We start from the raw sequence: 20,786 nt of genomic DNA on the forward strand, positions 1-20,786 counted from the left end.
CTGTTACAACTAATAGTCCCAACTAGATCCCACTCCCAGCTAATATCAGCAACAACTACCAGACAAACAAATGAAGGAGTTTTCAGATGCTTCTAACATCTAACCCTTGAGTTTTTCAGCTGAGACCCCAGACAGAATGTGTCCTGCCTAATTTCCTTACTCAGAGACTCTCTGAGACACAATAAATAATTACTTTATTTTAACATGCTAAGTTCTTAGGTAATTTGTTACACAGCAATAAATTCAGTATATACAAGTTGGATGTTGCCATAACAAAATCTAAAGATTAAAGAGTAACTTAACAAATGCATGGTAAGCAAAAAATAGAAGTGTCTGTAAAACTCAAAAAGATCTTAAAGAGACTGTTAGCAAAAGTATGATAGTCTTCTACAAGGTTGTTGGTAAGGACTAAAAAAAAAAATTAAGGAAAAGGCTTTTGGAAAAGGAAAGTAGATCCTGATTATGCAGTGGCATAATGTTTAGCAACATTGCTGAGTGTGAAGAAGTAGAAATATAAAATTTGTAACTAGTGAATGGATGATCCACACAAAGAGATTTCCAGGCAGGGTTGAAGGTGCCACCTGGCTCTTTATACTGCTTATAATAAAACAGGACAGCAGAGAGAAACAAAAAGGATGTTGAACATTTAAAAAGCCAGGACTTGTGGTCTCTCTAGATAGCAAATTATTTTTAGGTAGATAAAACTCAAGGCCCAACCAGAAAACATGGAATAAAGATTAAACTAAAGACAGGACTATATAAAATTCTTTGATTTGACCTGGTCCTCAGGAAGAACTATGCAGTGCTTCAGAGAACCATTAGGGCCGGCCACGAGAAGGCCATCTTGGGGTTTTACTGGTGTGCTTCGTGGATCCTTTCATTTAAACAACTGGGCTTCTAAGATACTACCCCTTAGCAAACTCAGCAGAAGCCCACAGTAGAGCAGAGCTTGCCCCCCAAAGAGTTTCATGTGACTTATGTCTAATGAACCAAACCCCAATAATACTCAGAAAAGCCTCAAATATTTTTAGAAAACTTATAAATATCAACAGTTTAGATTAAAAGGAGCAAGGACAGTAGAAGACTAGCATGAAGGCTTAGACAACAAAATAGTGACAAGCAAAATAGTGGCTTACAGTGCCACTGTGAGCTGTAGTTGTGGGTTTGTGTGCTTTGTAGCCTGTTACACACAAAGCAGCAGACAATCGAAGATTCCAGAAGCACTAACAGCTGCCAAGTCACAGATGGGAGTGTCATGTGGAAGCTTTCTTGAAGGTTTTTGTTTTTGTTCTACTTCTTTTCATTAAGACTGGAATCAAGCTTACGTGTAAACTATTGGTAATTTAAGTTTCCTTTTGTGTCATTCAGTGTAAAACTGTCTAATTTGGAAAAAAAGGTAGGTTATGAAAAATAAAGATTTAGGCACTGTTCAATTTATCTTTTGATTTTTTAAATTAAAATTTTCTTCAAGAATCTAAAAAAAAAAAAAAACACAGGCTGAGAAAACTACTCACTTGGAAACAAGAGTTACCATTTATGGCTAATGGGAGGAGGAAGAAAACTCAGAATGGAACTAAGAGCCAAAAGCCACAGAGAATCATTACCAGGTACTGGCAGGAATGAGATCTTATCAAGGAAGTCACAACAAGTGCCTTGCTGGATTTCAGAGCTATTATGAACCAGTGTTTCTTATGGACCCCTAATTTCCACCTTTTTTTTTTTAATTGTTGTGCTGGGTGTGAGTACACTGTAGCATTTACAAAGGCTCTTACAATGTATCAAATATGTCATCCTTGAATTCCCCCTCTCCACCACTGTCCCCCAGACCCCTCTCCCCAGATTCCTGGAACAGTTTCAACAGATACCATTTTTGCATTTACATGTGGGGAGCACAGTAGGAGAAGCACAGCTGTACTCAATGTTCTGAAGGCTGAGTTCTGCATAGCCTCAGCCACAGAATAAGGCTAGAGTAAGATTCAGAGCAGCTATTTTTCTTAAAATGTTTATATCAAATAATCTGTAGGCTGAGATTTGGCACAGTCCCAGCCACAGAAGACAGTGAGAAGGCAAGATGCAGCTCAGCTGCTTTTCCTAAGTTTTTTACTTTCAGAGAAAGATGTAGGAACACAGGTTTCTCTTGTTACAATATCACACTACTCCCTGAGAACCGTTGCTCCACCTCCTTGTTTACCACTGGATATAAAAGACTCACTGAAGGAGGACACAAAGCTTTTTGGATGAAGGGAGGCTTTTGGATGGGTGAGGCTTTTTGATGGGGGGTTTTGGGCTGAAGGGAAAGTGCTGGAGGGAGATTGCTGAAGGGGAAAAGAAAATTGCTGAAGAGAGAATTGCTGAAGGGAGAAGGATTACTGAAGGGAAAATAAATGGCTGAAGGGAGGATTTCTGAAGGGAGGAGAATTGCTAAAGCAAAATTGCTAACGATAAAGACAGAACATGGGACAGTGCAAGTCTGCACCAAGAACTTTATACACAGGCTTTAGAAAAGCTAAGCTAAAGCAAAGCTAAAGAGAGACTTGCACTTGGACAGTGCAAGTCTGATGGGACAGTGCAAGTCTGAAGGCAAAGACTTTAAGAGAGATTACGCTAAAGAAAAGCTAAGAGAAAACATGGGACAAAGTCTAAGGAAAGAGACTTTAAAGTATAGAAAAGAAGACTTTTAGAAGCAAGGTTTTAAAGAACTGCAAAGGAGTAAGGCCTTAAAGAAAAGACAGAGGAAAGAAACTGAGTAAAGAGAAGAGATTAATAGAGATAAGAAGCAATAAGGCTATTGTGTGTCTCCACCCGAGTGCCCAACACACCTGGCTCCAACTTTCTGTCTGTCTGTCTATCCTGTGTCCTTTCTGCATCTCTTGTCACCTTCAGTTAGGCCCAGTTAGGTTCAGTAGTAACAAGGAAGAAAGAAAAACTCACTTCATCTACATACGTGTGTATACAAGTTTGTACCATATTCATCCTCCTAAACCTTTCATGCCACCTCCTCCCTCCCACTGGTGCACTGCTCCCAACCCCCGAACCTGTTCTGCCCTCCTGTTCTCCAACTTTGTAGAAGAAAAAACATAAAACATAAAATGAGAAATGTGACATTTTTGCTAGTTTGAAGTAAAGATAGCTACACAAGGAGTTTCCTTGTGTTGTTTCCCTGCATTTATCTATTACAGCCCCAACGATTCACCTCAACCAGTCTTCTTCACTCCTCCATAGTCTGCTTCCCATTGTGGCCCCAGTCAATTTAAAATTTCTATAGTCATTCCTATACGGTAAGCACATCAACTACATTCAAGTTTTAGGTTTCCTTCCCTTGCTCTATCCCTCCCTTGCATGGCCTCCCCTTAGTGTGACCTGTGTCCTATAATATTGCCACATTTGTTTTAAGTCTACAATCCACATGTGAGGGAGAACGTACAGCTTTTTGCCTTCAGAGCCTGGTTAAACTTCGCTAATATGAATGATACTCTCTAATTTCATCCATTTACCTGCAAACGACAAAATTTCATTCTTGTTTGTGGCTGAGCAAAATTCCATAGTGTATAAATCCCACATTTTCTTAATCCATTCATCGGTAGTAGGGCATCTTGTTTGTTTCCATAGCGTGGCTATTGTGAATAGTGCTGCAATAAACATGGGTGTCCAGTTTCCTTTGTTGTAACCTGACTCACTTTCCTTTGGGTTTATCCCTAGGAGTGGAATTGCTGGATCATATGGCAGATCTTATGTCTAGTTTTTAAAGGAGCCTTTGTACTGTTTTCCAAAGTGGTTGTATTAGTTTAAATTCCCACCAGCAGTGTATGAGGGTTTCTTTTTTCCCGAATCCTCACCAACATTTGTTGGTGGTGGTGTTCTTGATGCTAGCTATCCTAACAGGAGTGAGATGAAATCTTAGTATGGTTTTGATTTGCATTTCCTTTATGGCCCAGGATGGTGAGCATTTTTAGGTATTTGGACTTCTTTGAAAAAGTTCTGTTCAGTTCAGTTGCCCATTTCTTTATTGGGTCATTGATTTGGGGAGAGTTTAGTTTTTGAGCTCCCTGTATATTCTGGTTATCAGTCCCTTGACTGAAGTATAGGTAGCAAAGATTTTCTCCCATTCTGTGGGTGGTCTCTTTAATTTAGAGATCATTTTTTTTGTATGCAGAAGCTATTTATCTCATGCAGTCTCATTTGTTGATCCTTTTTCTTAGTTGCTGAGCCACTTGTGTTCTACTGAGGAAGTCGTTGCCTGTGCCTATTGCTTCCAGTGTATTCCCTGCTCTTTCCTATACTAGCTTCAAGGTTTCAGGTCTGATAATAAGTTCCTTAATCCACTTTGAGTTGATACTTATACAGGGTAATAAACATGGATCTAGTTTCAGTTTTCTGCAGGCCGATATCCACTTTTCCCAGCAGCATTTGTTGAAGAGGCTGTCTTTTCTCCATTGAATATTTTTGGCACCTTTGGCAAAAATTAGATGGGCATAGCTGTGAGGATTCATATCCAGGTCCTCTGTTCTGTTCCACTGGTCTTCATATCTGTTTTTGTGCCAGTACCATGCTGTTTTTATTGCTATGGCTCTGTAGTATAGTTTGAAGTCAGATATTGTGATACCTCCAGTGTTGCTCTTTTTGCCTTGGCTCTCCGCAGTCTTTTGTGTTTCCAAATGAACTTTAGGGTAGATTTTTCAATTTCTGTGATGAATGTCATAGAGATTTTAATGGAAATTGCATTAAACATGTAGATTGCCATTTTTACTATATTGATTCTGTCAATCCATGAGCATGGGAGATCTTTCCATCTTCTGTAATTTTCTTTGATTTCTTTTTTCACTGGTTTGTAGTTTTCCTTGTAGAGGTCATTTACATCCTTTGTTAAGGTTATTCCTAGGTATTTGATTTTTTTTTTCTTGAGGCTATTATAAGTGGAATTGTTTTACCCTATTCTTTCTCAATCTGTTCATTGTTTGTGTATAGAAACGCTACTGATTTTTTAAAGTTTATTTTGTATTCTGCTACTTTTTTGAAGCTGTTTATGGTGTCTAGGCATTTTTTGGTGGAGTTTTTAGGATCTTTGGGTATAAGATCATGTCATTTGCAAATAAGGATAGCTTGACAATTTCTTTACCTATTTGTATTCCTTTTATTTCTTCTTCCTGTCTTATAGCTCTGGCTAGGAATTCCAAGACTATGTTGAATAGAGTGGAGAGAGTGGGCACCCTTGTCTCATTCCTGACTTGAGAGGAAATGATTTCAGTTTTTCCTCATTAAGTATGATGTTGCTATAGGTTTGTCATCTATTGCCTTTATTATGTTGAGGTACATTCCTTCATTCTATTCCTAGTTTCATCAGAGCTTTTATCATGAAATCATGTTGAATTTTTTCAGACTTTTTCTGCATCTATTGAAATGATCAGATGGTTTTTATCTTTGCTTCTGTTAATGTGCTGTATTACATTTAATGATTTGCATATATTGAACCATCTCTGCATCCCTGGGATGAAGCTGACTTGGTCATGGTGAATGATCTTTCTGATATGTTGTTGGATTCGGTTTGCCATTATTTTATTGAGGATTTTTGCATCAATATTCATTAAGGAGATTGGCCTGTAGTTCTCTTTTTTGGATGTATCCTGCCCAGTTTAGGCTTCATAGAATGAGTTAGGCAGTGTTCCTTCCCTTTCTATTTTGTAGAAATGTTTAAGAAGTCTTGACATTAGTTCTTCTTTAGTGGTCTGGCAGAACTCAGTGGAGAATCCATCATGTCCTGGGCTTTTCTTTTGGGGAGACTATTGCTGCTTCAATTTCATTGTGTGTTATAGATCTGTTTAGGTGATTTATATCCTCTTGGTTCAGTTTTGTATGGGTGTATAGATCTTCTTCTAGATTTTCTAATATTTGAATATAGGTTCTCAGAGTAGTCCCTGATGATTCCCTGATTTCCTTGTTGTTTGTTATCTCCTCTTTTCTATTTCTGATTTTATTAATTTGGGTCTTTTCCCTCCTCATTTTACTCAGATTTGCCAGGGGTTTGTCAATCTTGTTTATTTTTTCAAAGAACTGGCTTTCTGTTTTGTTGATTCTTTGTATTTCTTTTTCTTTTTTTGGTTTGGTTGGTTTTTGTTTTGTTTTTTCTCTATTTCAGTCATTTCAGCACTTATTTTTATTATTTCTCTCCTTTTGCTTGTTTTTGTTTTTCTAGGAGTTTGAGATATAGCATTAGGTTGTTTATTTGAGCTTTTTCTGTCCTTTTAATGTATGCTTTCATGGCTACAAACTTTCCTTTTAGGACTGCCTTTACTGTGTCCCATAGGTTCTGATAGATTGTTTTCATTCTCATTAACTTCAAGGAATGTTTTTATTTCCTCCCTTATTTTTTCTATGACCCACTGATCATTGAGCAATGTGTTATTCAGCCTCCAATTGTTTGAATATTTTCTGCTTCTGCTTTTGTTGCTGAGCTCTAGTTTTATTGCATTGTATCAGATAGTATGCAGGGAAGTATTTTAATTTTCTTATATTTGTTGAGACTTGCTTTGTACCCTAAGATTTGTTCCATTTTGGAGGAAGTTCCATGGGCTGCTGGGAAGAATGTATATTGTTCTGTTGCAAGATGGAATACTCTGTAGACATCTGTCAGTTCCATTAGATCTATGGTGTCATTTAGTTCTAGGATTTCTTTGTTGATTTTTTTTTGTCTGGATGACCTATCTGTTTGTGACAGATGGGGTATTAAAGTCTCCCACTACTAGTGTATTGGGGTCTATATGTGATTTTAAGTCCATTAGTGTATGTTTAATGAAGCTGGGTGCACTGACATTGGGTGCATATAAGTTGATAATTGTTATTTCCTCTTGATGTATTGCTCCTTTTACTGGTATGAAGTGACCTTATTTGTCTCTTTTGACTAATTTAAGTTTAAAGTCCACTTTATCTGAAACAAGTATTGCTACTCCTGCTTGTTTTAGGGGGCCATTATCTTGGTAAATCTTCTTCCACCCTTTCACCCAAAGTAGTGTTTGTTTCTGTCAATAGGTGGGTCTCTTATAAACAATAGATTGTCAGGTCTTCCTTTTTAATCCAGTTTGCCAAACAGTGTCTTTTGTTGGGGGAGTTGAGTCTACTAACATTCGGTGTTAGTATTCAAAAGTATTTGGTGATTCCTGTCATTTAGTTGTTTTTGTTGTTTAAGGATGTGAGGGTGTGCAGCTGATTCAATGCTACTCTCTGAGTGCTTGTCTGTTCTTCTCATGAGGTTTAATACTTCCTGTCCTTTTGTGGTTATGTTTGTTTCCATCTTCTGTGTGTAGGATTCCTTTCAGAATTTTCTGTTGTGGTGGTTTGGTGGTCATATATTGTTTTAGTTTCTGTTTATCATGGACACTTTTATTCCTCCATCAATTTTGAATGATAGTTTTGCTGGATAGAATATCCTAGGACTGAAATTGTTTTCTCTCAGTGCTTGAAATACCTCATTCCATGGCCTTCTTGCTTCTGAGGTTTCTGTTGAGGAGTCTGCTGTTATTTTGATGAGTTTACCTTCACGTGACATTCATTTTTTCTCTATTACAGCTTTCAATATTCTCTCTCTGTTCTCATGCTAATTGTTTTAATGATAATATGCTGTGCAGAGTTCTATTTTGGTCAAGTCTGTTTGGTGTCCTTAAGGTTTCCTGTACCTGAATGGAAAATTCTTTTTTTGAGATTTTGGAAAGTTTCTGCTATTACGTTTTTGACTGTATTATGTATCCCTTTGACTTGCACCTCTTCCCCTTCTTTGGTGCCCATGATTCACAAGATTGGTCTTTTGATGGAGTCACACTGAGTTCTCATATATTTCTTTTGCAGCTTTTGAGCCTTTTGTCTAAGACTTCTTCTGTTTTTTTTTAATATCTATTTTGTCTTCAAGCCCTGAGATTCTGTCTTCCACTTGTTCTAGTCTGCTGGTAGCTTTACCCTATATTTTTTATTTGATTCAAGAAACTTTTTATTTTTCCAGGGTTTCTGACTCTTTTTTTTTTGAGGTTTCCATATCTTTGTTACTTCCTCTTTCATAACTTGTGTTGTCTTCTTTATTTCATATATTTCTTTTTTTATAGTCTCCTTGTTTCATTTTGGAGTTTATTGAAATCCTCTCTGAGTTCATTTAGTTGTTTCCGCATCTTCACAAGTTTTTTATTTGTGGCATCTTGATATTGTTTAAGTTCATCTTGTACTTTCTGTTTAGCTGTGTCTTATAGCTTCTCTATGACTATCTCAATGATATTCATAATTTCCTCTTAGAGAGATTTTTTTTATGGGCATAATTTGGCTCATTGATCATAATTAGATTAGCATTATTCTATTGGGGTCAGCAACTGGGTATTCATTTTCTTCATTTTCCACTAAATCCTCTGTTTAATTTTTGGTCTTTTTGGGAGGCAGAGTTTCCTGGGCTTCTTCTTCACACAATGCTTCTATAATGTGCTGTGCTCCCATGTTGTTGAGTGGCTATTTAGGGATTTGAAGCATCTTTTATCTTCCCCTTAATTCAATTACCATGTGGGCTTAGTCTTTAGGTGGTTGATGTGTTATTTCTGTTCCCTCACTAGGTGGTATAATTTAGCAATAACAAATTCACTGATTCAATGCCGGGACCAGTTATTTACAAAATATGTAGGGAGCCCCTTGGATAGAGGTGGATACTTAGATATTGAAAGAGCAGGCACTGGAGGAAGGAGCAGGAAGGGAGATGAGGGAAGGGGGAGGGGTGTGAGATTTGGGGTTCTAGATACTAAGTGCCTAGTGTGTGTTGAGGTGTAGTTCAATCATCATGGAAGAGGTTGCTATTGTCAGGAATTGCAGAGGGATAGGAAAGATGGGGTAATGTGTAAAGTTGGCATAATAGACTAGTCAGTGGGTGGTGCATATTGAGGAGGTTGAAGTAGTTGAGGGGAGAGGGAGGAGAGGAAGGTGAGGAGGAGAAAGGAAGGGAGAAAAGAAATTAAAAATTGGGAGAAAGAGAAAGGAAAGTGGGGCAATAGAGGGCTAAGCAAGTCAGTATTAGTACAGAATGGAGAAGGGAGGTAGGTAACAGTAAGATGGAAGAAAAAATTAAGAAAATAAAAGTTAAAATTAAAAAATAAATAAATTTTTAAAATATGTATATAAATTCAATGAATGTTTTGGACTCTTTCCTCTGATTTCAGACTGAGGTGGTGACACTTAAGGTTTTTTTAGGGGCTTTGGCCAAGAAATTGTCCCTTCTTGAGGTTGGTATGTTGGGTTGTATGTCAATGAGTGCTTCTCTTCCTTATCAGATGGCTTTGTGGGGGCTCAGCTCTGGGTGTTTGAGTCCAGGCTTCCTTAGTGGAGTGGGCCCCTTAGTGGGTTGGTTCTCAGAGGTGGTCCTATGAGGGGTTGGTAAATGAGCAGTTGCCAGCGCCTTCCACTCACAGGGCAAGCCTATGAGTTAGAGATGAGCTTTTCTTTTGGTGAGACTCTCAGTTCCAGCTTGCTTCCAGTTTCTCCAAAGCAGTGCAGTGCCTGGCTTTGCTCACAGGGGCTGCTGATTTGCTCCACACCTGTACAGGCTATTTTAGCTCCATGTTCCACCCTCCTCCACCCCTGGCAGTGTATTTAGCCTCCAGTTTTATCCAGATGGGATGCAATCAGCTCCCCAGCTGTGCTAGAATATGTGGTTTCCTCCCAAACTGTGTGTTGTGTTCACCTGGCGGGTTAGCAGATTCTCTTGGTTGAAAACTGGTCAGCTACAGGGCAGCACAGGAAGGCTGCAGACAGAGGTTTTGCGTTCACTTATGTCTGATGGGTCCGGTCTTCCCAGATGCTTGCAGCTATTTTCTTTTTTTTTTTTAATTTTTATTTTTTTATTATTCATATGTGCATACAATGCTTGGGTCATTTCTCCCCCTGTCCCCACCCCCTTGATACCTGGCAGAAACTATTTTGCCCTTATCTCTAATTTTGTTGAAGAGAGAGTATAAGCAATAATAGGAAGGAACAAGGGTTTTTGCTAGTTGAGATAAGGATAGCTATACAGGGAGTTGACTCACATTAATTTCCTGTGCATGTATGTTACCTTATAGGTTAATTCTTTTTGATCTAACCTTTTCTCTAGTTCCTGGTCCCCTTTTCCTATTGGCCTCAGTTGCTTTTAAGGTATCTGCTTTAGTTTCTCTGTGTTGAGGGCAACAAATGCTAGCTAATTTTTTAGGTGTCTTACCTATCCTCATATCTCCCTTGTGTGCTCTCGCTTTTATCTTGTAATCAAAGTTCAATCCCCCTGTTGTGTTTCCCCTTGATCTAATGTCCGCATATGAGGGAGAACATACGATTTTTGGTCTTTTGGGTCAGGCTAACCTCACTCAGAATGATGTTCTCCAATTCCATCCATTTACCAGCAAATGATAACATTTCGTTCTTCTTCATGGCTGCATAAAATTCCATTGTGTACAGATACCACATTTTCTTGATCCATTCGTCAGTAGTGGGGCATCTTGGCTGTTTCCATAACTTGTGAATAGTGGCTTGCAGCTATTTTCATGTGGTTCTCTGCATTGTGTTATTGTTGGCAAGGTTTCAGACACACTAAGGCAGAGAGAGATCTGTGCAGGCAGGTGGCAGTTGGAGGTTCTGTGTCTGTGTATATTATGGTGGGTCCAGATATTTCCAGATGCTTGCAGGTCCCTGCAGTTCTCTGTGTTGTGTTTTAGCTTTACTGACCCAGGCAGGAGGGAATTAAGAAAGAGAGAAAAAGAAAAAAAGTGGCAGATAAGCTGGGGCTACCTGACCCTGCTCCCAGCTCTTCCCAGCTGGTGAACCTACCTTCTACCTTTTTGAATGGAAAAGTCTACAGTAGTTTTCTTACTCCTTTTTCACCTTGGGTTTAGGAGGAGTTAGGGGACAGAAAATGTGTGTTTTTAGTTTCAGGTCTTTCAGATTGATAGTAATTGTGTTTGAAGAACTCTCCATAGGGAGTTTCATCTGCTCCTGAAACTGATTTAAATGAGATCCTGATCCATAGGCAGACACTGTAATGAGAAAAAACTTTAGGTGTTATTAGAAGAGGATGAGTATATTTTGTACTGGGGAAAGATATGAACCATTGGGAATCAACTACAGACTGTGAATTCCATGACCCTCACCTACCAGTTTCACTTCTTTGTGTAATCCCCTTCTATAATGCATGGACTCTGGCCTATGTGATAAACAGAACTCAGTGAGCATAATTGTATGTGACTTCCAAGATAAAGTCATAAAACACTTTGCAACATTAGCTTAAATAGTCCTACTGGATTACTCCAATGAGACATAGTAAAGACACTCAAGCAGCCATAGAAGATACCCATATGGAGATAAATTGAGGCCTTCTGCCAATGGCCAACACTATCTTACAGGTCATGTAAGTGAGATACCTTAAAAGTGGATTCTCTGGTCTCAGTCAAGACATTAGCTGTTTTCTGTGTCAGTTGATAGATGACTACATCCTCATGAGATACCACCAAACCAAAACTGCCCAGCCAAACTAGTCCCAAATTCCTGACCCATAGAAACCATAAAACATAATATATGTCAGGATTTTTGTACCCTAGAGTTTTGAGTTGACTTATTACATGATATTAAGTAATGAATACAGAGGCTTCAAGATTTCTTTATATAGAGTAACACCACACCCCACGTTCCACTTCATATAGGGCTGAGTTTATGCAGCAGTATATTATTTTGAAATACCACCTAATTATTTGCCTTCCCCATCCTTAATATTACTTCTCCCTGAATCTTTTCTACCATTAAAATTAATCCAGGAGCCTTAGGCTCATTGCTTCCGGAAAGGAAAAGTCAAATATCCAGAATGTTGAAATCACTGCTGACATTTCTTGGCTGCATTTCAAGACAGATTTAGCTTATGTCCATAAAAGGCAATGATCTGAAACCAAGAATATTTAATTAGCAATAGGCAAAACTTGTTTCTAGAGAAATGAGGATTTTTTTTCCCCCTCTGGAAATCTCTTAAGATTTACTTTTTAATACCAAATCAGGTCACTACAGCTTAGAGTTTTATGATAAATGATTTGACACTGTAGCATAACAATAGTTCCTGCCTGAGGAGCTCTGAGAAGGAGGGGAGAAAGACAGAGAAACAAAGACAGAGACAAGGATGCAAATAGAGGCATATTATTGGTTAACACTTAAAGTGCTAAAAAAAAGGGGGGTCAGGGATACATTTTTAGGAAGAATGTACAGATGATATTGACGAGTAAAATTGTCTACCGTTATTACTTTTGATTATTTTCCATTATCAACAGTTTATTTTTGCATTAAGCAAAAAAGTCACAGTAGCTATTTGGGAATTAGCCAAAAAAACTATAGAAAAGGATTAAAATTTATATGAGGAGAAAAAAATAACACCATCCTTTAGTTTCTATCACTGAATGTAACACAATTATGATAATTAGTCCATAAAAATTTTTTCTTTTTTTTTTATAAATAATTGATTACAATCACATGAACATGTTCCCAAATTGGGGCCACTATGCCATGTGTCTAGCTCACAGTTGCTAGGGTGTTGGTAAACAGATGCAAGAGGTGCTGAGGAAAAAAAAATTATATTTTTTGGATTTCAAGTCCATGGAAATAAAGAAGAGATTTTGCAAGTTCCTGGATCCATTTTATATGAGATTTATTGGTTTTAGTACATAAAATAGAATGATGAGCTAATAGCATTTAGTAATGTCAACTTGAAAGTTCAATGATTTTTTTCTTACCTTAAAAATTTAATAAAAAATAAAGTAATACCAAAGAAATAAATGAGGAATAAAACTCCATCATCTTACAATTTTCATGCATTATGGGAAATGAAAAGGGTTATCTCAAGTTGATAACTATTTTGGAGCCAAGAAAACTTATAGATGGCATGATCTATAGATTCACAATATAAAACACAAACCCCTTGCAAGACTCACAGTGTGTGATCTATATCTTATCCTATTCATAATCTCTAACACACAGCATACTACTTGGCACACATTAAGTATCCAATCACTAATTGCTCAATTCATCTTTATCTTTGTGAGTCTAGAATGGAAAGGGGATGACAAATGGTTAAGTATAACTTTCTTCAAATCTTCATTATCTCTCATAAGAAATCTACAATTTTGACTCAACATTTTTCTACATCAGCACTAGCACATAACCATACTCACCCAAGAGGTCATTCCCTTAAGCAAGTATTTCTTTAACCCAAGAGACACCAGCCCCGTGAAGAGTTCTGTGATAGATATTCTTTCTAAGCCAAAGATGATGGCAAAGGATTATACAGACAAGTTGGCTTCCTTATATCAGTAGTAATGATGAGGTCCCTACACAGAGGAGACCAGGTATGGTACTTTAATATCAGAGACAAAATGGAAAAAATTTTATAATAAACCCCAAGGTAACAAGAGTATTTAACCTGAGAAATCCATGGTAGTAGTAAGTTGATCAGTCTGTAGAAAAGAAATAACAAGCAGTCTGTGAAGATGCTGCTTGATCTATAAAATGGAAAAATTCTAGGTGTGCTGGGAAGATTCCTTACTTAAAACATCCAAGTAAGGATTTCTGGCTTTTTCTCCTTTCCAGACATAGGACAGTCCATATACCTGTTGCCTCTGAACTAGGGTAAGACTAAATCCATCAAAAGAAGGATCCTACAATATGACAACTGACCTATTTACTATGAGTATTCCACAAAGCCTTCCCCAGAGCTATGTATAGCCACTTACCAGGATGACTTTGTGCAGCGTTCAAGGCAAGAGAATGTTCTGTGATGACTTTTTGGCATTGGAAGCTGGAATGACCTGGGATTTTTTGCATAATTTGTTACTATTCAATGCTAATTGCATTATGTTATTTACCATTAGTTTGTGAACAATTTTGCAATATATTGTCATTTTCTGATTTTTAAACCGTTTTATTCCAAAGTACTGCTTTGCTTATCATAAAAATAGGCTATATTAACTGTGGACTAAAAACACATATTTAGGCTAATCTTACATAGTCTTCAGAATATGTTCAGTAGTTTATGGTTTTGTCATCACATTGTTTTTTAATGATGGTTCATATCTGAAATAAATACATATATAAAAAGGAAAAGATTTATTTTATACTTGCTCTTACCCAAAAGACTGAGAAGCAGTGATTATTTTGAAAACTAGTAACAAAATAGAACTTTTATATTGGAAATCTGAAACATAACCCCTACTTCCCTTTACTGAAAAAAAAATCATTTTTATAAGACTAATATATCATAATATTAATCTGAAGAACTCAACTATTCTAAACACTATACCTTAAAAAAACATAAGCTGCCGTGAGTCAACAGAAGCATTATATATAACCAAGAAGCTTAAGAAACACTAAATATAGCAGTCATACACACATTTCAGATAAGTTTTATTCATTTAATTCAAAGACACTGAAACTTTATATTTCCCATGAGATATTTGATAGTATGAATGGGCATGCATTCACATTCAGATTCTGTGCTGGAGTTATGGCAGCAGTGACCAGTACATGTATAAATTGTAAAAGCACATGCTTGGATTCTTGGAACAGCAGAGGAATTCATTCACAGTTTCTTTCCTCCTTTCCCCATCTACTTCATGAAGAAATATTTGAAAATTCGTAAGAAAACTTAGAAGTTAGTCTTATACCACTTTCAGTAATTTGGAAAAGTTCAACAGATAAAGTCATCCTAAAATACTAAAGAGTCTTCTTTAAATTGTCTTGAGACATTTCACATCACTAAAATCATCCTTTTCTTAAAAATATTTTTTGATCTTTTATCAATGCCATAAAGTCTATGATTCACTATTTTGTTTTACGTTTTGTTTGTTTTGTTTTGTGTTTTTGTTCCTGCCCTCTGTCGAGAGGCAAATCATCTTGGGCAACCAATGAAGCATTATAACTATTTTAACCACAGCCCTAAATTTGCTGACACTCTTACTGTTGAGAAGTAAATAGTTTCCATTCCTTCTTACATTATAGTGGGATTTCTACTGCTTTGACCAATAGGGCATGTTGGATGTGAAGCTATGTGTCTCCCAAGGTCAGTTCATAACATGCCTTGCAAACTTTCCCTTGGACTCAGAGAACATTCTTAGAAAACTGTAAGAAGTTTAATTGCCCTAAAACCAGCATGCTGGAGAAGGCACATGCAAGTACTCTTGTTGACAATCCTAGGTGAGCCTAAACTTCAGTCATCCTAGGCCAGACACAGACACGTGAGTAAAGATGTCATCATAGTCCTTTGCTACAAGTCCAAACCTCCATCCCTGTCCCTGGAGCCACACCACAGCAATTTGAGTCATTCCAACTGAAGCCCAAAATCTGTGAACAGAAAAGAGCCATCCCTTCTTGGGATGGACTCTTGATCTTCAGATTCTTGGGCATATTAAAATGGCTTTTGTTCTGCTTAGGTCTATGGTTATTTGTAACACAGTAATGAATAACCAAAGAAAGGTTATTTATATCTCATTCATGCAATTTAATATTTATTGAAAACTAATAAGGCCAGACATTGTACTAGCTTTGGTTCAGGTTAGATGAATTTCTCTGAATCTTTCTGGAGATCAGGTTGTTCTGGAAGTTGGGCAAAATGCTGAGTAATTCATGCTTGGCCTGAATAAGCTGAGGGGCAATACAGCAAATAAAAGAAGAATGAGAATAAGCAAGGAAAAACAACATGAAAGAAATGGCTTGAGTTTTTTTACTTGAATCCTATTGGCTGCACAAATTGGACTCTGACTACATAATATAATTTATATGTAGAATCTACGGAAATCAAAGTAGAGTAGAAGGTTGGTTACCATAGTTGGAGTTGGAGACAAAAGTGAGAGATGTTCAAAAAGTAGAGAATTTCAGTTAGATAGAAGGAATAGTTCAAAAGCTCTATTGTACAACATAATAAAAGAGTTAAAAGTATTAAGAGTATAGAATTTAAATGCTGTCATCCTAAAAATATGGTAAGTATGTGAAGCAACGGATATGTTAATTAGCTTAGTTAGTCCCTCCACAAATGCATGCATATGGCAAAATATTTTGTACACACAAATATGCACAATTTGTACTTTTTAGTTAATATTTTAAAAACAATCTGGTATCTGGCCCAGTAAGCCAACTTAAAATGACTGAGGCACCTTGACTTCACCTAAGAAGTGGTCCTATTACTAAGAACAATCATGCCACATTCAGTAGTCCTTTCTGAGTTGCAAAAATGGATAGCTTACCAAATCAGCACATTTGTCATTGTGGCTAAGGACTATTGTTCATTAAACAAAAACCCCACTGATATTTCAGTTCATTTTTTGGTGTATAGTCAAATACAGCCAAAGATGCCTCAAACATGTGCAGTATAAAAACATAATTACTTCTCTATAGCTGTGGAAGCCATTGTAGGGAATGCTTAGATCTTCTTATTCTACAATAGCATATACAAATCGCTATCTATGTATAATTTTTATGTGATCACAAAATAATATGTGCTATTGCAAAAACCTTGAAAACAACTTAACAAGAATGTAACAAAGTCCTCTTCTTCCTATCCTTCCCTTTCACTTGGGAGAACCAATTCTTATAGCTGATGCTCATGATACCAGACATTTTACTGTGCACACTTAATATTTTAGTTAAATTTTCAAATCCAAATTGATGTAGAGGATTATCCTTCACTCTCAATTCTCACTTTTGATAACCACTTGTAAAGATTCATGTTTATTTTGGTACATACAGCCATAATGTTTATCTCATTCACTAATTTAGTCACCAATTTAAACTATATCTAACTACCACCTCTATTGTGAAGCACAAGAAACTCTGCTGTCTTAAACTGTTTTTTGAGTTCCCTATTTCCACATAAGTATCACACACCCAAATGCTAAGGCACATTTTTATTAAATCGCTAATATGTGTCTTCAAATAAAACACAATCTTTCATTTCTTGATTTATGCCTTTTAGGTATTATACCACAATTTATTTCATCCAATTGTGTCACTTATATTCTGTTCGATCCAAAGGTAACTCCACTTTGTTTACAGGTAAATCCAAAAGCAAACATAAAACTCAACACTTACATTATAATTGTTTAAGTTTAGTTCTCTAAAAAAATCAAGTAGCATAGGGTACAGAGTGGAGATTGTTCCCATTTGTACTCCAGGAAAAAACACACAACAAAAAAGCAGGGAAGGTAGGCAGTGGCAGGGTTTTTATTTGTTCATTTATTTTTATGATGTGTGCGTTTACTTTATCATTATGGTCACTTCACTTCCTATCCATATGTTTTATTAGAGAAAATTACTTTTCTTTTGGACAAAATTCTCATTGGAGCCCTCTATTCTTGTTCTAATTTGGATTCTAGACCAACTGCATAGCTGTCATCTTGAAACTATTTTTCATATTTTTAAAATTTTCTGATACTTATCTTAAAATTTTACTTATGCCTTATTCTGAAAAAAAGAATGATGTATCTAAAGGAAATGTGAATCAAAACCACATTAAGGACTGGAGCTGTAACTCTAGTGGTAGAGAGCCTGCTTTGTAAGCATGAAGTACTGAGTTCAAACCCCAGCCCCACCAAAAAACAAACAAACAAAAATACATTAGAATTCCACCTCATTCCTGTTAGAATGGCTATAAGCAAAAACACAAACAACAACAAATATTGGCAAGGATGTGGGGAAAAGGAACCCTCATACACTCTTGATGGGAATGTAAATTAGTACAACCACTATGGAAAACAGTATGGAGGCTCCTCAAAGAACTAAAAACAGAACTTCCACTCCTAAGGATATACCCAAAGGAATGTAAATCAGGTTATAATAAAGACATCTGCACACCTGTTTATTTCAGCATTATTCACAATAGCTAAGCTATGGGAACAGCCAAGATGCCCCACTGCTGACAAACAGATTACAAAAACATGGTACTTATATACAATGGAATTTTAATTCACCATAAAACAGAAAGAATTTTTGTCATTTGCAGGTAATGGATGGAACTGTAGAACATCATCTTAAGTGAAGTTAGCGAGGTACAGAAAGCTAAAGGCCACATGTTTTCTCTCATATGTGAAATATAGACCTAATACAAACACAAGCAATATAATGAAAAACAGGTTAAGTTTATAATCTTAAGAGTACTGAGAAAGTGGTTTGATACACCATTCTTTTTTTTACAAATTTTTTTTATTGTTATTAAACTGAGGGTACAGGTCACACTAAGGGAGGTCACCTATGACAAAGGGAAGGTAAAAGATGGAAGTTAAGAAGATGAATATGGTTGATGTACTTCCTATACAAAAATGAATATAGAATTTTTAAACCTGTTGAAATCACCATAAGAAGGGGACTGAGATAGAAAGAAAAAAAAATAGAGCAGAAGAACCAATACAAGTTATAATACATATATACATGGAAATGTCACAATTAAACACCCTGTATAGCTATCTTTTAAAAACAGAAATGTAATTTTTTTATAAAAACAGAGAACAGGAAGGCAAAACATGTCCTGTCTTGGGGAGAGGGAGGTTGGTACCAATGGGAGGGGAGAGGATATAAGGAAAGGATATAGGCGGGTGAATATGGTGCAAATACTGTGTACATATGTATGTAAATGGAAAAATGATACCTGCTAAAACTATTCCAGGAATGGGGGTGGAGGATAAAGAAGAATGATGGAGGGGGTGAATTTAACTATGATATATTGTAAGATTTTTTATAAATGTCACATTGTACCACCCAGTACAACAATAAAAATTTTTTTAAAGTAATGTATCAAACCACTTTCTCAGTACTCTTAAGATTATAGACTACCATTAAAATTTTCCTCCCTTAGATTGTTTGCAAAATACATCTCATTTGCAGGAAAATTCTAAAGGACAACAACCTGCAAGGAGCATTTGAGTAGATTTTCTTTCCATGTAGAAACTGCAATGGAAAATGTTAATCTCAAATAATAGGCAATAGTGAGTAGCTACAATCTTAGTACTAATATTTCGTGAAGAATGACATTTCGCCTGTTACTAGTGTTTGTAATAATAGGTTGTTGGTTCATTCAACAAATATTTATCAAGAACTCAATATGTTCTTGGCAGTGTTCCTTGCTCAGGGTGAACAGAGCTCCTTTGTGTCTCAAAGGGCAAGAAACATATAAACAAACATAATAATAAGTCAATTGTTGATTGATGCTAGGCAGTTGGTATAGGGAATGGGGAATAGAAGATGGGGATGGAATTATAAATGGATGTGCCATGGATGGGATAGAGTTCCCTGAAAAGATGACTTATTTTTATCTCTTACAGTTTCTTCCCTTTATTTTATTTTTAAATTGTTTTTATGTCAAAATAATCATAAAACTGCAGAAAATTTAGATATACAACACAAGGCATTTTTGTCTATAAACTATTTGAGAGTAAGTTGCTGGCCTCTTACTCTTCTTTCTGAATACTTTAGTGTATATTTCCTACAAAACAGATAATCTGCTGCATACCACAAAATGCAGTAGATTAAGCCCTGTGCTCCATGGATCTCATTTTCCCCTCTTTATAGAGTTCCTTTTTTGGTTTTGCTGGATAAATCACTGAAGAAACTCTCTCAGACAATGATCTATGAGTGATAAAATTTTGTAAAACTGAATTCTTACGTAGATGAATATGTAATTCTAAGTTCCAAATTCTATTTCTCTTACCTCAGTCTTCACGTATCCAATATCTCTGAGCAGTAGGTGGGTTTCCTTTATTGGAGGTAATAAGTGGAGGCTTTTAGGATCCTCTCTTCACCTTTCATGATTTTCTGTTGAGATACGGTTTTTCTTCATTCATTGACATGCTCTTCACTTTGCATCCCCTTTGATGCTGAAGATGCATGTGTTTACCTATAAAGAGTGAGTGTTCTTTCATTATTCTTTATAATGTCTTTAGGATATTTTATTCTCTCTTTCTGAAATTCTTTTTGAAGGATCCATCTTCTGCATGGTTTCTCTAAGATTTTTAACTTTTTCCTGTACAAGCTTCTAGTTCCTCACAGCCTAATTTCTAACACATTTCCTTAGGCATCTCTTCTAATACTTCTTTTTTATTTTTTTCAAACATTGTATTTCAAATTTTCTTATAAGTTTTTATTGCTCTTCAATTGTTTCTTTTTCATAATGCCTTGTTATTTTATTAACATAGGCCATCGTTTTTCAAACCTTTAGAGACATCAGCAAAGCTCTATATTCTAAATTTTCTACTTCTTTCAAGATTGGTTCATGGGTTTATCATATGGGCATTGTATAAGTGTGTGTGTGTGTGTGTGTGTGTGTATGAGAGAGAGAGAGAGAGATAGCTCCCTCTAATATATTCGTCTGTTTAAAATCATACACTGAGGACTAGCTGGTCAGAATTGCCTATGTCAGTATGAAGTGTTGTTTCCCACCAGGCTTCTTCAATAACAGGCACAGATTTTGACCTCTGAGCACTCAGAGTACTTTCCTTAATGTATATGAGCAGAAATCCAGGGAGCAAGCTAGGCCCACTCTGAGTTTTGCTCAGGGAATCCCCAAACAACTTATTTAGTGAGCAGTGCTAGAAGAAGAGTGCTAACTTGCACCTGTTTGGAGGCCACCCATAGACCTAGACATCTGATAACTACTTTTTCTTGTACCTGGACCTCTTATCCTCAGTGCTGAGCATTTCAGAGGCACTGCCATCAGACAGCAGGGCTTACACTTCCACCGCAGCCTCCTATGTGTGAATATTATATGCTGTGCTCCTGCTCCTTTATTT

At 36.6% G+C, this 20,786-nt stretch overlaps 1 long non-coding RNA gene across 1 annotated transcript in view; it reads right to left on the bottom strand.

Annotated features, from left to right (window-relative positions):
* Positions 1–14,254: 14,254 nt before the first annotated feature.
* The window catches only part of LOC141423468 (uncharacterized), a 73,548-nt gene continuing 67,016 nt past the window's right edge, over positions 14,255–20,786 (bottom strand). Inside the window, exons 8-9 of the long non-coding RNA XR_012448349.1 lie at positions 19,709–19,894; positions 14,255–15,654 (exon numbers count right to left, since the gene is read on the bottom strand). This is a non-coding gene — a long non-coding RNA (uncharacterized lncRNA). The remainder of the gene's footprint in view (positions 15,655–19,708; positions 19,895–20,786) is intronic.

Source organism: Castor canadensis, chromosome 1 (genome assembly GCF_047511655.1).
Source record: "Castor canadensis chromosome 1, mCasCan1.hap1v2, whole genome shotgun sequence".
Lineage (NCBI taxonomy): Eukaryota > Metazoa > Chordata > Mammalia > Rodentia > Castoridae > Castor > Castor canadensis.